The 18,897-nt window shown below is 51.3% G+C and overlaps 1 pseudogene across 1 annotated transcript; it reads right to left on the minus strand.

Annotated features, from left to right (window-relative positions):
- Positions 1–14,262: 14,262 nt before the first annotated feature.
- On the minus strand, positions 14,263–17,233 carry LOC306652342 (prickle-like protein 1; annotated as a pseudogene). Its single transcript has one exon. The product of its transcript is annotated as a prickle-like protein 1 (transcript).
- Between the last annotated feature and the right edge of the window lie 1,664 nt (positions 17,234–18,897).

Here is an 18,897-nt window from a genome sequence, read left to right on the forward strand (position 1 = left end):
GTTTGGGTGGGGCTTGGGGGATCACAGGTCCTCTTTCTCTTGAACTAAGGAAGGATGATGTGGCTGGTTTGTGCCAAATTAAAAATGAGCAAAAATTATTGCACCATTTCCTGGCCAAACATCTCATCCAAGGCACTGAACCCTCCAGCCCTCTTTTTCTCTGCTTCAGGGATTACGGGAAGATGTGTTGAGGTAGCCATGTTGAGCCATGGTAACTCAAGCTGGGTCCCTGAGTGACTCCAGTGAGCACAGGGACGCCTGTTGATTTGCGAGGGACAAGTGAGGTGAGCAAGAAACGAACCTGCCCTATTTCAGATCACGAGATGACTGGGATGTTTGTTACGTAGCATGACCCAACTCATACTGACTGTTACAAACTATGTCAGTCCTCCCTAAAGACTGGGTATTAGAAGCAGAATTGAGATTTACTCCTAAATTGAGGCCTTCTCCTCCTGTCACTGCTGGATGATCACCTCTGAACCCAGTCAGGCCTTGAACTTGACTGAGAGTTACAGAAAGAATCCCAGCCTTGTGCCAAACTGCCCTCCCCCTGCCCACACCAAATGCCTCCTCCACATTACATGATCTGCCTCAAGTCTGGGAACATATAAGTGGTGACGCTTTTAAAAATAATAATACAAACCCCACATCAACACACACGAGATACCACCGAGTGCATCTCCACTTCCTCAATAAACAGGACAAGCTGCTTTTATGAGTATCCACAGAGCTCATTACACAAAGGCTTTCCTGGTTAGTCACAGCAATAAGATCCTTGAAGTAATGTGAGCATATTTTGATTTTAAGAAAATATTTACATGATTCTAAAGTATTTGCTAAGTGAGATTGCTCTTCAGCAGAATCTCAACTTTTTTCTTTCTTTTTTTTGTCACTTCAAGTGTTGGGGGTGCTCAGGCTGTATTTTGTGCTTATGGTGTAATTTGACATTCATTTCCCTCATTTGAAAAAAACAGATCAACACTGATGGCAAAATGCTAATCGGAAAGCATCCAGGTCTTGAGATTTTCCAAGATGCCCTTCGATCTATTGGGAAATTGAGTGTGGGTTTCTGGCTCCCTGGAACAGAGCATCCGAGATGCTGTAGCGAGAATCTGTCCTGTAAGACTAACAGAGTACAAGGAAGGTTCCAGAAAGGTTAGCCTTGCTGCCCCGCAGGCTCCCAGAGGCCAGTCATAGAGCCGTCCCGTGGCAGGCAGGCTGGGGCGGCTCTTCCCCGCAGTCCCCAGCAGTCCAGCTTCCTACTGGTGACTCCAGGCTGGGCCAGGAGACACCATGGCCAGCAAAATGGCAGGAAGCAAGACCATATTGCTTCTGAGGCTGTGTGGCTGCGAGGCCCCCCAGGGTCTCCCTGGGGTCGGAAGTTCCCCCCAGCTGGAAAGCCATGTTCACAGGCCACATGGGCAGAGAGGCTGAGGCCCCTGGCACAGGAGGACCAAGAAGCCCAGCAAAGCTGGACTGGGCCCCAGGCACATGACCTGATCAAGCTGCAGCTGGCGCTGCCCCCTGGGGCTACCAGGCTGCCAGGAGTTGTTGACTGAGTGGCAGCATCACTGTGACAGCCATGGAGATGGCCACCAGACCTGTCCTGTGGCCTAGGACAGCCCAGGCTCAGAAGATCCTGGGCAGTCAGACCCTACCCAGGCCCCAAAGACCCCGCCACCAGTGTGGGCGGGACCCGTGACTTGGTTCCCCTTAACAGAAGTGATGAAGCTCAGCACTGTCACATCCATGGCTCTGTAAGATTGTCACTTCTGTCCTGTTAGACACTCTTTCTTGTGCTGGCAGCAATGAAGCCACCCACCCACGGAGGGGCCCAAGTGGCAGGGAGCTGTGGGCCATGCCACTAAGGCCCTGGGCCTAGAGGTGAGCAGGAAGCAGGTCATTCCCCTCTGGGTCTAGAAGCCCCGAGCCCTGCCTAGCGGATCCCTGCAGAGGACACCACAACGCTGAGCCCAACACCCACATGGTGAGGTGACTTGCGGTGATGGATCACACAGCAGCTGATGCAGTTACTGAGCACAGCATCTAGCAGGTAGCAGAGCCCAAAAGGGAGGCTGGTGGTCCCCACAGCCCCTGGTCTCCTGACATGGGAGTGGAGGCCCCTCTGTATGCAGGACTGGGATCCCTGAGACCAGAAGTGTGTCCCAACACTGTTCTGACCATTCAGCAGACCCAGAGCTGCAGCTGGGCAGGAGGCCATGCTCAAGGTCCAGGGAGGCTGCTGCGGATGCTGCCATGGACACATCCACCCTGGGTTGGACCACGGGGAGCTTCCGTCCTAATGACGAGGTGAACAAAAACATTAAATTATACAAACTCTGCTGTCTGGAACACAGAGGTTGGCATGCATCTGCAGAGAGAATTTGAGGGCATGGCTGAGGGGCTGGGACCCTGCAGTGCCAGCCCTGCCTCAGCAACTGGTCATCTCCAGGGACTCCTCACATCCACTTTATGGACGGGGACATGTAGGCCCACGAGGTCAAGCCACAGGTGGACATGGCCAGTGAGGCCAGCCAGGATTCCAGCCTCCTTGCTTCCACTTTGCCCTCAACTTCCTGCTTCGAGTCTCTAGATTCACCTTTGTTAACCACCATGTTCCGATCCTCTGCATTTTCTTGGTCATCTGGTGAAACATCAGAGACTGGGGTGCTGTGTTGGGAGCCCCCACTCCCGATGCGGGCTGATGACCCAGATCTAGGGTCCTCAAACAGGGCTGGGTTGGTCTCACTGGGGGCTTTTGACAATATCTGGAGGCATTTCAAGGTGTCACATCCTGGAGGATGGCACCACTGGCCTCTGGTGGGGGGAGATCAGGGAGGCTGCTAACCACCCTATAACACCCCTGACACGGTCCCCCAACAGAGACCTGTCTGACCCCAAATGCCAGTGGTGCCAAGGTTGAGCAGTCCTGTTTAGACAAAGGCAAACCCCTACCCAGGTGAGGGCTGGGAGGAGGGGTATGTAGAGAACCATTCCTCTAGGGCCTCATTCTGGGTCACCACAGGCAACCATGTCCACTTTAGTAAGAATAAGTAAGTGAGCCTCTTCTCCTTAACCCTTAGATTAAAAAAAATAAAAGAAGCTGCCTGAAACAAGACTGTGACTAACGCCTACAGGTTTTAAGGGTCCTGCTTACACTGGAAGCCCTGAGTTGTCCTCCCTGTTCCCCCTGGCAGTGACCCACCCCCACCTCCACTCCAGCCTGGAGAGAAGCAGGCAGGCTCCCTGCTGGCCTTGCTAGCTCTCAGGGCAATGTGTGTTGGCTACTTGGGAAAGGAATGGTCTTTAAGGGACCTAGCACTTTAATCACTAAGTCAGTTTCCTTGATAATCATTTAAAACATCATAATGTAGAACTTGCAGGCCACTTCTCACCTGCCAGGCCCTGCTCTCAAATCCCCGAAGCACCCGTGAGGGGCTGCTGTTAGGCAGGGTCTAAGATGCATTCATGGAGGCACAGAGGGGCTCTGTAGCCCGCTTGAGGTCACCCAGCCTGGAAGTGGTGGAGTCAGGCTGGACCCTGGCCAAGCTGCCTCCAGAGTTCATGGCTAACACGATGCTCCAGGGCTTCTGCCATGGCTAATTAGCAGTGGGTTGCATCTCTGCCCTTAGAATTGCAAGACCTTACCTTAGAATTGACTATGGTGGAAATGAATTTCTACTGACTGGAAGAGACTGGCTACCCACTCAGCCTCCTCTTCACTCCCTCCATCGCTCCAGGTTGGCAAGGAGAGTATCTGCATTGGTATCACCTGATGGCAGCTTTGGTCACATGAACGCTGAAGAGTCCCTGTTATTTCTCTCAGAGATTCTCTCTCAATTCAATTTTTGTTCTTCATTGTTTAGTTTCAAGATCATGAGCAGATCCCTGTCCCACCTGGCAATGCCCCCCCACCTCCACTCTGGCCTGGAGTGGAGATTTTTTCTTGCTGTACCTTGGACAGGCCATTGGTCCAGGGTGATTTCATCCTCCATAGTCCTCAGACTACACACAGACCTGAGAGCAGACCCAAAGCCCTGGGCAGGTGGCAGGATGCTCAGAATTTGTGGCCCACGGCCCTGAAATCCCTGGAAATCTCAAATCTATACACGGCTTAGTCCCTGGGATTGAAGAGTTCTGATCCTCCATCCCACTCAGCCAGACTTTGATTGGCAGAACCCGAGGTAGGTGAGGTGAAGGAAGTTCTTAAATCAGACTCCTCGAGCTGGAGCCCATGAATACATAATCACCTATGGATGCCAGAACACACACTATATCATCATCCATAATCATAATATGACTTCATAGATCACCTGCTCATAATAAATAGCATATCATCTGCTCATATCATTTTATCATATAATATGACATCTGCTTACAACATCATATATTATGTGATTGACACTCAGGAAAAGAGCATCCTCAGATATATTTGTTTTAAACAAATAAAATAGTGTGCTGGCTTCTGCGAGGAGGCCAGGACTTTCCCATGGGTCCTGGAGGCCACAGGGATCACAGCCGGGCCAGCCAGTAGCTCCCCATCTGCCAGGCATAGTTTTGGCTAGACACAGAGGAAAGGCTTTTACTGGCACTAAGTCGGTTAGAAATGCAGAGTTCCAGGCCCTGGTCCAGCTGCTGAATTGAACTCTGTAGGCAGAGGGCAGTTTAGGAAGCACTGTCCAATGAGTCATTGGAATTTAACTGCCTCCACGCAGAAGGCAGGCTCTGAGCACCTCACAGGCCTCGTGGGACCCCGCTCCCACGGGGCAAGGACACCAGGGTAGGCAGGGGTCAACTTGAAGAGCAGCCTCACACCCACCCCAGATGGACCCTCAGAACCTCCTGGAAGGCATCCAGTCCCCTCCAGGATGGTGCATTTCCATTCAGGGGTTCATTGCTGAGCCAGGGAATACGGAACGGACTCTGAGAATGTCTGCCAGACCAGCATTTTAAAATCTCTGGTTTGTCTTTGTTCCACTGACTTCATTTCCCTGTTTCACAGAAAAATCACCAGGACCGGGAACTACCTAAGCAAAAACACATTTCTATGTTTGTGTTTCAGTTTCTTAATCCCGTGCTTCAGAATATATATGTGCAAGCCAGGCATGGTGGGGCGCACCTGTAATCCCAGCTACTGTGGAGGCTGAGGCAGGAGGATGGCAAGTTTGAGGCCAGCCTCAGCAACTTAGGGAAACCCTATCTCAAAATTTTAAAAAATTCAAAAGGGCTGGGGATGTGGCTCAGAGGGACCTGGGTTCAATCTGTGGTACAAACAAAAACAAAAACAAAAACAAATATTTCCTTGCCAGTAGTGTTAGAAATAAGATCCACATATCTACAGAGAAACACTTAAGAACACAATAAACAGCAACCCCAGCACCTCATGACCTCATGACTGTTGATGTGGGGGATGACATTCTTCATGTGGACCCTGTTCTACACCTCATGGGTTGTCTAGTGGCACCCCTGGTCTCTACCCACCAGATGCCAGCAGCGTCTCTACCCTCCAACCCCCATCCTAAATGGCTCCAGACATTGCCAAATGTCCCCTGGGGGTCAAAACGAATCCTGGTTCAGAAGGAGGGTTCAGGCTGAAGAATCCAGAGCTGAGAAGCCCCGCAGACCCTCTTCCGTGCCCTGCTCTGCAGAACCCCCTACAGCCAGGGGACTGGGCGGCTGTCAGTCAGCACCATCCCTGGCCAGGCTCAGGTGTGCCCCTGTGTGAACACACGTGTGTGCAAGGCACCCAGGTGCGTCACGGCAGTAATGCCTTCATCTTCCCCTCACACCCTGGCATTCTGAGAACTCATCAAAATAATTGACGTGGATGAAATTGGCACTTCCTGCTATGTCGGGCAGATAAACTTTGCTGAATGTTGATTTCACATGAAGAAAATGACATGTGCTTGGGCCTCACCCTTTATCTGGCCAGGCCAGGGAAGGATGTAGGAGAAGACGGCCGGCCGCCACCGTGGAGACACGGCCACAAGCATCACTTTTACTCCTCGTGCACAAGAGACTGGGGGAGATGAGGGACCTGGGTGGGTGCTGGGAAATCCACAGAAGGCGTGGGATGGTCCTCTGGGGACAGCGGGGACTGGCTGATGGATTCAGAAGAGCAGGATGGTGGTGGGGACAAGGGGCCAGGAGGGCCACAGGTTCAAGCTCACAACCTGTCCCCAGACAAAGGTGGCTGAGCATCCTGTTTAGCCAGGGGCCCTGGGCTTTCCCAGCACATGGGAATTTCAGTGGACTGGACAGCTGCGTGCCTCAGCTCCTCATCTAGCAAACCAAGAGGGATGACCCCTCCCTGGCGCCACCGGTGGATGGAGGCGAAGGGTCCCTGGTGCCCACCCTCTGGGGCAACAAACCATGGCAGGGACAAGTGCTTAGAAAGCAGGACTTTCTTTTCCTTCTATCAGCCTGGGCTGGAGAGCCTCTCAGATGCCCAGGGAAGCAGGAAATTTTAAGACTAGCTCTTGGCTTAGTTGCTGAGGCTGGCCTCAAACTTGCAATCCTCCTGCCTCAGCCTCGCAAGTTACCGGGATTTAGAGGTGGAAGCCACTGCACCCAGCAGGGAGTCATTTATTTCCCTGAGAGTCTCAGGCTGATTTTACTGAGGATCTACAATGTGCTAGGCATGTGTCAGCAGCCATCGACAGCCAACAGCTGCCATCTCCTCTTCGCTGGAGAATCCCCTTCACTGAATGCCTGGTCACACCTTGACCCATGAAAGAAGCAGCTGGCTTCTAGGGCAGGGTCACAGTCACTCCTGAGTCACTTCCGGGACTCTCGCAGCCTGTGGGGCCCTCAGTAAAACCTCTCAGTGTCTCACCTGGTCTTGTCCTGCCTGCCTTGCTCATGAGGAGGATAGAGTATAGGGCAGCGACTGGGCAAGCAGGCTCGGTAGCCTAGTGGGAGGGGCTTCTAGATCTGCCAGGCCAGGGTGATGCCCAGCACGGCCTTCTGCTGTGAGGCTGGAGGGAGGAAAGGTGCAGGCTACTCTGCTGTGTTCTCCTCCGGCCGAGCCTGCCGGGGAAGACCCCCATGAAGACGGTGAACTAGTAACACTAGCAAGGTGCTCAGAACAGTGCCACATGTGACAGACGTGTCCCCTGGCGCTGAACCACAGTGTCGAGTGCCTGGCATCAGATACAGTGTGGAGGGCTCCCCCGGGGTGACACGGGGAGGCTCCATGACCTCGACCTTCACACTGGTCACCTCCTCCTGGAGCCCTCCCTGATTACCCTGATGAAGACCACCAGCTCCATCAGCCAAGCTCACTCCAGTATCCAGAAGCAGCTGCATGAGGCCAGGACTGTGTCTGGCCTGCCTCCACCAGGGTTTCAGGCAGCCAGTCCCCACTGGGACCTGCGGATCCTTCTCCCTTTGCTGCTCTCTCCTGCCAGGCTGGATCAGGGCGCCGTGACAATAAGAGGACTAGCAATTACATGGGCTGTGGTTCCTGTTCACCCAGCCCTCCCCCCACGGTGACTTCCTCCCCCAGGCTGGGGGTGGAGCATCACTGGGAGTGCTCCCAACAGGTGGGGCCAGCCTCACCCCAGCGCCATTCTGTGTCTATCCACATGTGTTTCCCTGTAATCCTAGAAGAAGCTCGCAGCAGCAGAAGCCAAGTCTCAGAGCAGAAGGGACCTGTGCAAGAGCCACAGCCAAACAATGGCAGAGCTGGGACAGGTGTGCCTGCCTCCCCAGCCCTACCCCTCTCAGAGGCCGTCCTAGGAGGCAGCTGTCCTGACTCAGAGAGTCCAGCTGGCCTGGGCCCAGGTCCTCCTCCTGCTGCATGCTCGGGACCTGGCCAGAGTCCTGTCCTGTCCTCTGTCCCAGCACTCCCTCCCTCCCCTTAGAAATGGGGATCACGTCCCCGCTCCCTGCAAGTTGGGGAGGACCGTTAACTGGAAGGGATCTCAGGGGTCCTCCAGGAACCGTCCCCACAGAGTGGCTGGGAGTCGGGTCCGGAGCCACCCCTGCAAAGAGACCAGATGGTACGTTTCTTGTGGCCCAGGCCTGGCCGGGGCTTGGCCCTCATGGCACCCTCAGGCTGTGGGTTACATGGGCCCCAAGTGTCACCGGCTCTGCCTGCTAGGCCGCCTCTGATTCCGGATGATAGCTCCACACCCAGCCCTGGCCATTCCCTATTCTGCACCTTGTGTCCCAAAGGGGAGCCCTGGGGCTCTGGCTAATTGCAAATCATTTCTCAGGGCTCCCGCTCTTCAACTTGATTCACTAGAACTAATGTGTCCTGAAACAAATTTCACAGAAAAGCCAGGGCGATTACATGATATTTAGTTCCCCTTGCTGCATATTCCGCCGGAGGCTGGGGCCAGGGTGGCAGGGTGGGGGCACATATGCTGGGTGTCTTCTTGGGGCCAGATGTTCTTCCTTCCCATGCTGCATCCCCACCTCTGCCAACCCCTCACTCTCCCTTCTGCTCCCAGATAGTGTCACCACTCTCAAGGGGACCAGCAGAACCCCTCCTTCCTTCCAGCATCTCTATAAAGCCAGTACCGGATCTGAAATCAGACAGCCTTGGGTTGGAATCTCAGCTTCGGCATTTATTAGCTGTGTGTCCTGAGAAAAGTCTCTTAACCTCTCTGAGCCACTGTTTCCTGATCCCTCAAAGGAGGATTCCACTACCTGTCTGGCATTGGCTGTTGGGAAGATCAAATGAAACAACGCAGGTGACACATTTCTTCATGGGTCCAGCACACAGTGGGATTCCCATAGATATGGATTCCTCCCAGTACCTACTTTAAGTTGATCAATTCAAAGGGATCAGAGGGACCATCTTTTGACAGTTTCAGAATCAATTTAAAACAAGAAGGATCAGGAAGCAAAGGCCCAGCCTCACCTCCCCAAGCAAGTGGCTGACCAGCTCAATCTCTGCTGGCTCTAAATCCCACCTTCTATCTCCCCCAGCCTCATCCTCCCCAGGTCTCCCAGGGGACTAGCTGTCCCTTTCTCAGGTGCCCCCAGGGTCACACAAGAGCCCCGGAGCTTGATTCCATTGCATCTCTGCTGTCCTTGTGGGCTGAAGCCGCTCAGAGAACTGTGGGCCAAAACGCAGCCATGTCCCCATCCCAGCATTCACAGCAGGCAGGCCCAGATCCTGAGACTAGCACTTGCTGGGAGGTGTTCCCGTAGGGCTGCCCAGGAGCCCACTCCTGCACCTTTCATGGGAGACAGCAGGCCTGAAAGCAGGTGGGTCCCAGGGACTTGTCCATGAACTGGATTCACACCTCGTTTCAGTTTCCCAAAGTCGGGGAAACAGTCCTGTCGAAACACTAAGGTCCAGGAATTAATCTGAGTTCCCAGGGCCCCAGGCCCTTGTAAGGTTCTTAGAAACCCAACAGTGGACAGGATAGACCCTGCCCCTGACCAGGCTGACACCCAAGAGCAGCCACTAAACAAGCTTGAGCTGATCACAGTTCAGATCATAAAGATGACAGAGTGAGCACTCAGTATGCCTTAGGTGGGGTGACCCCAAGTGGTGACACTTGCCCAGGAACTTCACGAAAGAAAGAGCTGGGGATGGGGCCTGAGGCGAGACCAGCATGTGCAAAGGCCCTGAGGCAGGCTAACTGGTGAGGCTGGAGGTGACTTAGCAAGGTCGGGAATGGGGGAGACCCGTGGAGGCCAGTCAGGGAGCTGCTCTTCCTGGGAGCGTGAGCGGGGTGTGTAGACACACCAGCCAGTCCCACTGTCAGGTGGGGAACTGAGACTCTGAGAACAGAAACGGCCAATGCCAGGCTGCCTGACTGGTCAGGTGGGTCTATCCCTTTGCACCACTATTAACCGCTCCACAGGGAGCAGGGTCAAGAGCTTCCAAGTGACTGCATCCCCGTGGCACATCCCTTTGTAATGAGAATAATCACCCCTAAATTATGTGCTTCCTAAGTTCAACCTCATGTTCTCCTTTGCCCTGAGAGCATGCTTATATTCCTGTCTAGATAAAGTGTGATTTTGGGCTGTGACTCGGGGCTGCTTCTGAGGGACATTCTGCAGGTCAGGAAGAACCTTCAGGAGCTGGGGCTGTGTGACTTTCCTCTGTGCCACCCTGGCACGTGAGCAGCTTGCAATAAATAACAAAGCAGAGCAGCAGCAATAGGACCAGCAATGTGCCACGGGCTCTCGGTAATTTTCTCATTTAGCCTTCATCATTCAGAATGAAGTGTGCTTTATCACTGTCCTCATTTTACACATGAGGAAACAGAGGCTCAGAGAGGTGAAGCCACTTGTCCAGCATTACACAGCTGGCAGTAGCCAGGATTCACACCAGGTGCCCCCATCCTGAAACTCAAGGTTTACTGTTAGAAGAAAAGAAGGAAGGTGTAGAGACTTGCTTGGTTCCTTTGTCCGGGGCCAGGCCTCTCTAGACCTTAGATGATGCCCCAGATCCAAGAGCTTCTGCCCTGGCTGCCTGAGAACAAGGTGAGACTCTGACTGACTCTGCCCCATGCTGATTGTCACTTGTGTTCCCGAGCTCTCTTTCAGCCAGGTGCCTGTTCCCTCTTTCCTGCTCGGGGAGAGCTCAGGGCTGCCACCCCCTTATCAGCCCGGTGAACACACATGTGTGAGTAAGTTGTCTCCTACGACCTACGTGCCCTTGGCTAAATGAATGCGGTTTCTGCCCAGATCATTCCAAAGCCATAAAGATGATCTGGGGACATGGGGGGGCACACAGGGCTGGAGATTACAAAACAGGCAGAGCCAGGCACTGTGCACTATCTACCCTGCAGCAGGCCTGGCTGGGGGCTCCTCTCTGTGGGAGGAAATGGCCCTGCACCCTCCCCAGCCCTGCATGGGTAGCAGGAGGTCCCAGAGGAGCACCAGCCAGCTGGGCATGGGAGCTCCAGCAGAAGGGGGCAGTTGGGGGGCATCAAGAGCCCCACAGGGGGTGGAGAGCTGGGGTCCAGCAGAGCTGTCCCCAAGATTGAAGCTGGAGGACTGGGGGATTTGCCAGGGAGGGAGGGCGGCCCAACATGCTGAGGTGGCAGCTGGACAAGTTTTATGAATATGGACTCGGAGAGGACCAGAAGAGCCAGTGGCTGAGGAGCTGGAAAGGGTGACCCGCCCACACCAGCCTGCCTGGGGTGCCTTCCTCCTCCTCCCATCCCCACAGGGCCCTGTGGAGTAAGCGTCCCCAGCCTTCTCATTTTACAGGTGGGTAAACTGAAGCTCAGCCTCCTTAGGTCCCATCCCTGATGTGGGCACCAGCACAGAGCGAAGAGCAGAGAAGCCAGAGGAGCCGTGCATAAGACGTCAGTCAGTGGGGACCTTCCAGGAGGCCCCATGGCCTTCCTGTTGGGCTGGGACGGGCCTCCAGCTCTCAGAGCCTCCTAACCGGCCAGGCCTCATGGGTTGCTGTTAGGGTTAAATGAGAAAATGGGGCTGTTCTTCCTTCCCAAGAGCCACGCATCTAGGGAGCCCACATGAACTGCTCCTGTCCCTTGGTGACCTGCTGGGGGTGTGGGGGCATCTCTAGTGACCTGAAGCTTTGAGGGTCTGACTTCCCCTTCAAGGGCCTGGCTAGCAGAGCCCTTGGGGCCCCCGTAGCTGGGGAAGCAGGGCAGAGTCTTCCTCCTATCAGGAGATGGCAAGTCCTGCCTCGGGGCTCTGCTGACCCGATGCCCGCCTCACCCTAGAGGACAGATCACATCTTCGAGGGGCAGAAGTACCTCTGAGAATCAGTCCCATGTTCAACAGATTCAACCTTGCCTTAAAACCAGGAATGAAATAAAAACAAAACTGATAATACACAGCCTCTCCTGGGATGGGGGTAAGCAGTTCAGGGTGCTGTGTGGGTGGGGTGGCATTTGCTGGGTACCCGTGTGCCTAATTCTGGGCATCAGGGGACCAGACAGATATAACATTACCTCGTCTCAAAGTCCTTGCTGCCCAAAGGGGCAACAGAGGCACATGAAGAACAGACGCCATGGGTCCTTGGGAAAGGGAGGACTAAGGAGAGGAAAGATGGGCATTTTCATCCCTCCTCTTGATGGAGGAGGAGGTACTTAGCAGGGCTCTGAGGGGTAGGCAGCAAAGGGTCTCAGAAGGTAGCAAGGACAGAGCAGACACCAACCACAGGTGAGGGTTTGCAGGGACTGCTTGTGCAAGGCCTGGTTGGGAGGGGCGATCCTGGAGTTAGAGGAAGATGGCAGGTGGTGAGGTAGAAGGCAGGTTGGGAAGGACTTTGGCCTATGGCTGTAGAACCTGGGCTCCTCCTCTCTTCCTTCCTCCATGCAGGTCCCTCTCCTCCCTGCAAAGTCTCCCACCAAATTCTCACTGCTTGGACAGTGGAATTGACACTGAGCTCTCCAGTCCTGAAAATTTCTGCAGTTTGCAAGGTCTTTTCAGGGTCTCTTCCAACAAACCTCATCAGGGAAAGACACACCCAAGGCAGAGATAAAAAGCAATCGGACCAGGCCATGTGGTACAGGTGGCAGAGGGAGCAGACACCCAGGTCTTCTGACTCACTGTCTCCTCCCTGTCCATCTTACTGGGAAAACAGTCAATATCCACTCTATCCAAATTCTTTTCAGATACTCACAGCTACATTTCAACGTTTTGGAGGTTTTTATTTATTCTGGGTTCTTGGCTATTTTAAGGTTGCAGGAATCATGATCTCTTGGTCATTGTTTTCTTGTTTTATTATTGTTATCCTAGGAAAAAGGAAGTGACAATTACCAAATGCCCAATGCTTTATATAGTTCATCTGTTAAGTTCTCACAGTGATCTATATTAGGAGATGTTATCACACCCATACTGCAGGTGGGGAAACTGAGGCTCTGTGGGGGAAAACCTGTAAGTATGTGACGGCACTCAGGTTTGAGCCCAGGGCTCCCTGCCTTTGTAGTCAGGTTCTCTTGGTTTATCACAGAAGCTCCACCTCTGCAGGTGGTTGGGGAAGTGCCGTGAGGGTGCAGTCTCTGGGAGGGTTAGCTGACCCAGTGGGACATAGTTGCTCAGGGCTTGATGTCCCAGTATTCAGGTGGAGGCAATCACTGACTCTGTGAAGCTTGATGTTTAACAGATCAGAGTCAGGGAGCAGACTCACTTGTTTCCATCCCAGGAGGTCCCCAGGGAACCCTTGCCTCAGGCCTCTGCTTTTCTTTTCTTTTCTTTCTTTTTTTTTTTTTTTTCAGAATGGTAGTTTGTTATTTATTAAGCATTTATTAAATACCTCCCTAAAAGGCCCCAGATGCCACCAGGACCTTTAATTAGACTGAGATGTATATGTAAGAATGGCACATATCAAAATATTCACTCAGTTCAAATCCAACATAATATTCCCTTGAACTAGAACCTCATATGAACTTGAAGTATTCAGTGTCACAGCATCCTCTAAAAGATTTTAAAAGAAAACAACTAAAAGTCCCAGTTTTCAAAATCACTTTTAAAGGCCAACAAGGTAGCTGGAGGGGAAGGATAAAAAGGAGTCACTTCTCTTCAAATAACAAATCTACAAAGACCTCTGCCAGGAAAAGCGATCTTTGTAGTTCTGGACTCTTCTCATGAGATAATCATCACCTGGTCAAGAATGGGAAAGGCACCCTACCTCACCCTCAGGGAAAAACATTCACCCAGACAGCATTTACTTGTTTTTACCATATATTCCAGGGGTATGTGTAGGTTTTTTGTTTGTTTATATGTTTATACAGTTTACATTGCTTGACCCATAAATAACACTTATAAGATTAATAGGGCCATAGTTTTAAAGACTATTTACATAGCCCCACCATGCATACAGAGCCTTTTTAATATTGAAAAATAAAAAAAAATTAAACTTTCCATTACTAGGCAATATAAATTTAACCATCTAAAACTTATAAACCCTGACTAAAATACAAGCAATCATTTTATCCATAAATGCTATTTCTGGTTCCCTAACAAATCTAGCACTGCAGTGTAACAAACATCTTGCAATTCCGGGATATAAAAATATCAGCTTTAAAATCTGAACTGTACAGTATATATATTAATATTGGCACCGTTAAATTAGGAATACACCTATGTCTATGAAATACTACATTATAAATAGCAATTTTCTTTTTTAATCTGTAGCTGGAGCTAATACAATACAATGTGTACCTGGATAATAAGGGCTAAAAGGGGACAAGTTGGCCTCACACAATAGGATGCACAGTATTAGCTAGGTCACTGTGACAAGTGCATGCCTCACAACGAGACAGACCGGTCAGGACCTGAGCCAACCTGACACACATAAAGACAAACTATTGCTTTACAAGGTGGCTGGAGTTCTCCATCTTCTAAAATGGACACCCCAATCCAATCACCTCAGGAGAGTTTGAGTATTCTCTTGTGGATTGGAGACCAAAGCAGCTATTTGAAACTGTAATGCACCTGTCACAGGCACCAGATATCATATGTCACGTTCACCTGGCACCATCCAAGGAGGGTAAACTGAAGAAATCACACCTTTCAACTGTTAATCTGGCACTGTAAACAGCAGTAGGGTTCTCATGTACATGGGCATAGAAAGCACTTTTAACTATTTGAGCAACTTTCCTATGGAAGAAAAAAGATTCCAATGGTTAATGGCTAAGTTTTAAACAACTGATCTCCACAGCTACTCAGTTAAGAAATGATACAGTATTTGCCCTTGTGTCCCTTTTTATTCTTGGATTTAGTGGTCCTCTGACCAAACTGAGGGGTAGGAAGTGCAGAAATTGGACGAGAAAGGTCATCTGTGTAGTAGGTGAATCTCTGTGGCTGGGGTTGAGGGATTGGTTTTCCAAGAAAATACCCTTCTTCTTCTGAGTCAGAGGAGGAAGAGGAGGAAGAACACCAGGAATCATCATCTTCACCATAGAGTCCCAGAAACCTGTTCATTCCTGGGTTCTGCAGGGCATAATCAGATGTGGCATGGGCATACTGTCCATAGAGATCAGCATTTTGGATGTATGCTTGTATCTCCCGGGCACTTTTATTCTGTATAAATTTCTCATAGTTATCAGGGGTGTAAAGCCACAGTCTATCTTTGGGTGAATATTTTCTTTCTGTGACAAGATTCAGGGCATTGTCAGAGCGAGATTTTCTACTTCTCCTGCGGCGATGGTGGTGGGATCTGGATCCCCTCTCTTCAAAATGGTAGGCGTGCCTCTGAGTCCTCTCACTCATTGGAGGCTGCCGGATTTCAATGTTGTCATAGCTTCCATTGTCAATGACGTCATCTGAAAACTTGACCTGCTGTGGTCTGGATTGAGACTTGGATCTTCTCAGCACTGGCAGATGTACTGGCTTCTCTTCAGGCATGATTTTTTCTGGACACAACTCTGAACTCAGACTTTTTAAGGACTCTGCACTCCTATGTAGCATGGAAGAGTTCAGAGTTCCCATATTGCTCATCTTCTCACAGTCTTCTGCCTCCATCTCCTCAAGGTTTTGTAGAGTAGTGATGGCCTAGACTTACTTTCTCCATCCACTGAAGCCCCTGTGATATTAGACAAAGCCAAAGAATCCATAGAATCCCGAACACTTTGCTCTGGTTTCAAGTCTGACAAACACTCCAGGGAATCTTCATTCCATTGTGTTTGATCATGATTATATCCTGAAGCACCGTGGTCCAGGTCCAGTTCCTGGAGTCTCCTACTGCTTGCAGGACCCGGGTGGCTCCCATAAGCAGAATCACCCAGTCCATCTTGGGACTGGGCCCAATACATATCAGATTGGTATTTTTTACTGGCAAGACTTTGATGATTTTGCTTTAACTCGGTCTTGTTTTTCACCATGTTATCAGATATCCAGTGCTCACTGGCTCTAATATCTATCTCACTGGGCTGCTGCTGAAAGAGGCTTTTATCACCGAACTTGAGAAGGAGCTGTGTCATGTAATCTTCATGCTCAGCCCATTCTTCAGGGTCTTCAGGGGTCTCGTGCTCTATTCTGCCTTTCCAAAATTCTTCATTGGCAAAACTTGCTCCTTGCCTGGAGAGACTCAGGTCATCCAGCTTCTGGGAAAGGGTATCATCAGCATTGCTGGAAAGACCAGGGAACTTGTAGTTCAAAGCAGGAGACAAGAGGAGAGACTGTCTGCACTGATCCGCTGACCGACTGCTTTTGTGCATTCGATCACTTCTTCTGGAGTCTCTTGATCGGGCCGACTGGAATGCAGAGTTGGAAGAATCAGAAGCATGAACGTCTTCACCGAGGCTGCAGGTTTTTGAGCAATAAATCTGACCTTGTTTGGGAAGGAAGGGGCATCCCAACAATGAGGCCTTACACTGGGCACAGGAAAAGCATGCTTCTGTGGCATGCCAGTGCTGCCCATCATAGGTCATCTGTGCATGGTCAACACCAATATGTTCCCCACAGGTTTCACAGTACTCTGCATAAAGAGACTCAAAACAGCCGCAGCAGAATGGGCAGCCATCCTTCATGATGTATCTCTGTTCTCCTAGGACTTTTTCACACTCGAGGCAGCAGAAATGCTTCATGTGCCAATGGCGACCTTTGGCTTCTGTGCACTCATCAGCAAAAATGATCTCATCACATGCTGAGCACCATGGTTTGAGCAGCTCCGCATGGTGCCTGCCACAGTGAATTTTTCCATCCTGATAAAAATAGATGAGGTCGACCAGCAGCTCGTTACATGTGAAGCAGACAAAGCAGGATGGGTGCCAGCACACTCCAGGGCCCGCATGGGAGGCAAACACGGCAACTTCCCCTCCGTTTATCTTCAACCCACACTGCTCATACATGGCGTGCCTCACTGCTCTGGACAAAAGTTTAATCGTTCCTCTTCCAAGTGCTTCTTTCTTCCGCTGCGCACTGAACACCTGTAATTCTTTTTTCTCCTCTTCGCTCAAAGATTGGCAGTACCACACCTCATTATAATGTGGTGGCAACTGGTACAAAAGCTGTTTAATCTGATGTTTCTCTCCAGGGCTGTTAACATAAGGAACCTTTTCCTCTGGCAAGCATGCAAAATAGAGCTGGATCTGCTCTGGTCTGAGGCCTGGGGGCACCCAGGCATACTCCTCCAGTGCACAGCCAGAATCATCATCCGAAGTGGAACTTCTCTGACAACCAAAGGCCAGTTTGCTCATTTTGGGCTCCATCTCCAAAGGCATAATAATGAAGCTAAAAACCTGATCTCTCAGTCAAAGGACATCCAATAATGGCTCCCCACGCCTGGGAGAGCGAACTCGTTTGGACAGTCCTCAGTGCCTTGGCGGGTCAGCAGAGATGCGGTGGCAGCTTCAAGGCTGGGCGAGGGTGCGCAGCACGCGAATCATCCAGAGCCCAGAAAGTCACCGTGCGAGCCGCTGTCTCTGGGAAGTCAGCACAGGCAGCGAGAGGCTGGCATGCTCCGGGCGCGCTGTTGGGCGGCTGCAGCCGCGGGAGGTGGCGCGGGCCAGGCCTCTGCTTTTCTAAATGAGGACTTGGGTTGAGAAAGAAGTGAGGACTTGCCTAAGGTCACTTGGTCAAGCCAAGGCTGAGCCGGCCACTGACACATCTTGCAGACCTTTGTTTGAGGTGAGTAGCCAGACACTGGGCCCATGCCTCTAGGCCACTTGGGGCATATTTTACTTCTTATTTCAAAATTTCTGTGCCAAATACCATGTTCACATGGAGAGACTTTTAGGTGAAGTGACAAGTCAACTGGAGCCATTAAAGGTTGAACCTGGTTGGGGCCTCAGGGCACCTGGGCCTCCTGGCTTCTGTCCTTCAGCTTTATACCTGCTTGCTCAGGCAGCTCAAGAGTCCCCAAGCTGAGGCCCCAGGAGAACTGTGAAAAGGACACCCTGCCCACTGGACTGAAGGGTAAGTCAGTCCTGGGGAAGAGACTGCCATGGCTTGTGGCTCAGAAACCAGAAGGGGTAGGAGCCCAGAGCTTGGGGGCCCCTTCCATGGTTTCAATCTCTGCTCCCAGGTTGCTTGACACCCAGGGTTTCCTCTGAGAACCTATGGGGACTGCTGGAGGGAGAAAAGGATAGTCAAGGACCAGTGCTGCCTTCAGGGGAGTAACTCCACCCTTCATAAAACAGGTTTCTGCACATAGATTTCGAGTCTAAAATAACATTGGGGCCACTTGTACAGATCCTACTTTGTGGCCATCACAAACTGCCACCATCTCGGTGCCAAAAACACAGAAACTGATTTCTCATGCTTGGTCTGCAGGCCAAGATAAAGTGCTGACAGGCTTGGTTCCTTCTGAGGCTCCCTCCACAGGATTGCAGATAGCCACTTCTCACTGTGCCTCCCCTGTACTTTCCTCTGTGTGTGCACATCCCAGGGATCTTTGTGTGTCCAAATAATGTAGTGAGCCCAGAGAATGAAGAAGAAATTGGAAGGGCCAGGCCATACATGGAGTTTCAAGGCTAAGGCACCTGTTGATGGTCTATGCCTTTCAAAACCAACCAAGATGGCAGCCTGGGTCTGCCTTGCTCTGCCCCACAATTATTCCTGAAGCCAAGGGTGTAGAAAATCCTAGCTGGATGTAGAATATTCCTCAAGAGTAAATAAAAAGATGGCACCCTGAGTCTCCTATTAAGGCTGTCTCCTCCTTTGCATGGAAGCCAGGCTCCCCAGGCCCCAGCACAAAGTGAGACCAAGCAGCCATGCCACCCCTTCTCCCCATCCCACTCCTTTCCTCCTCCCCAGGCCCACACTCTACTCCTTCCACATTCTTCCTGCCTTGGCCAACACTTTCCAAGTGCCTGTATTTCTAGACATATGAGTTGAGCAAAACAGCCCCGCTCCCTGAACTTGACTCTGAAATAATAACACCAGGACACACGTGCTTTCTTGCAAAATCTCTCAGAGCCTCCCACTGCCTTTGAATATGTCAAAGCTCAGTTTGCTAGTATAATAATCTTTGGAAACTTGAGTTTCTCCACCACCAAATACCTTGCA

This window comes from Sciurus vulgaris (assembly GCF_902686455.1).
Source record: "Sciurus vulgaris genome assembly, contig: HiC_scaffold_178_arrow_ctg1, whole genome shotgun sequence".
In the NCBI taxonomy this organism is placed as follows: domain Eukaryota; kingdom Metazoa; phylum Chordata; class Mammalia; order Rodentia; family Sciuridae; genus Sciurus; species Sciurus vulgaris.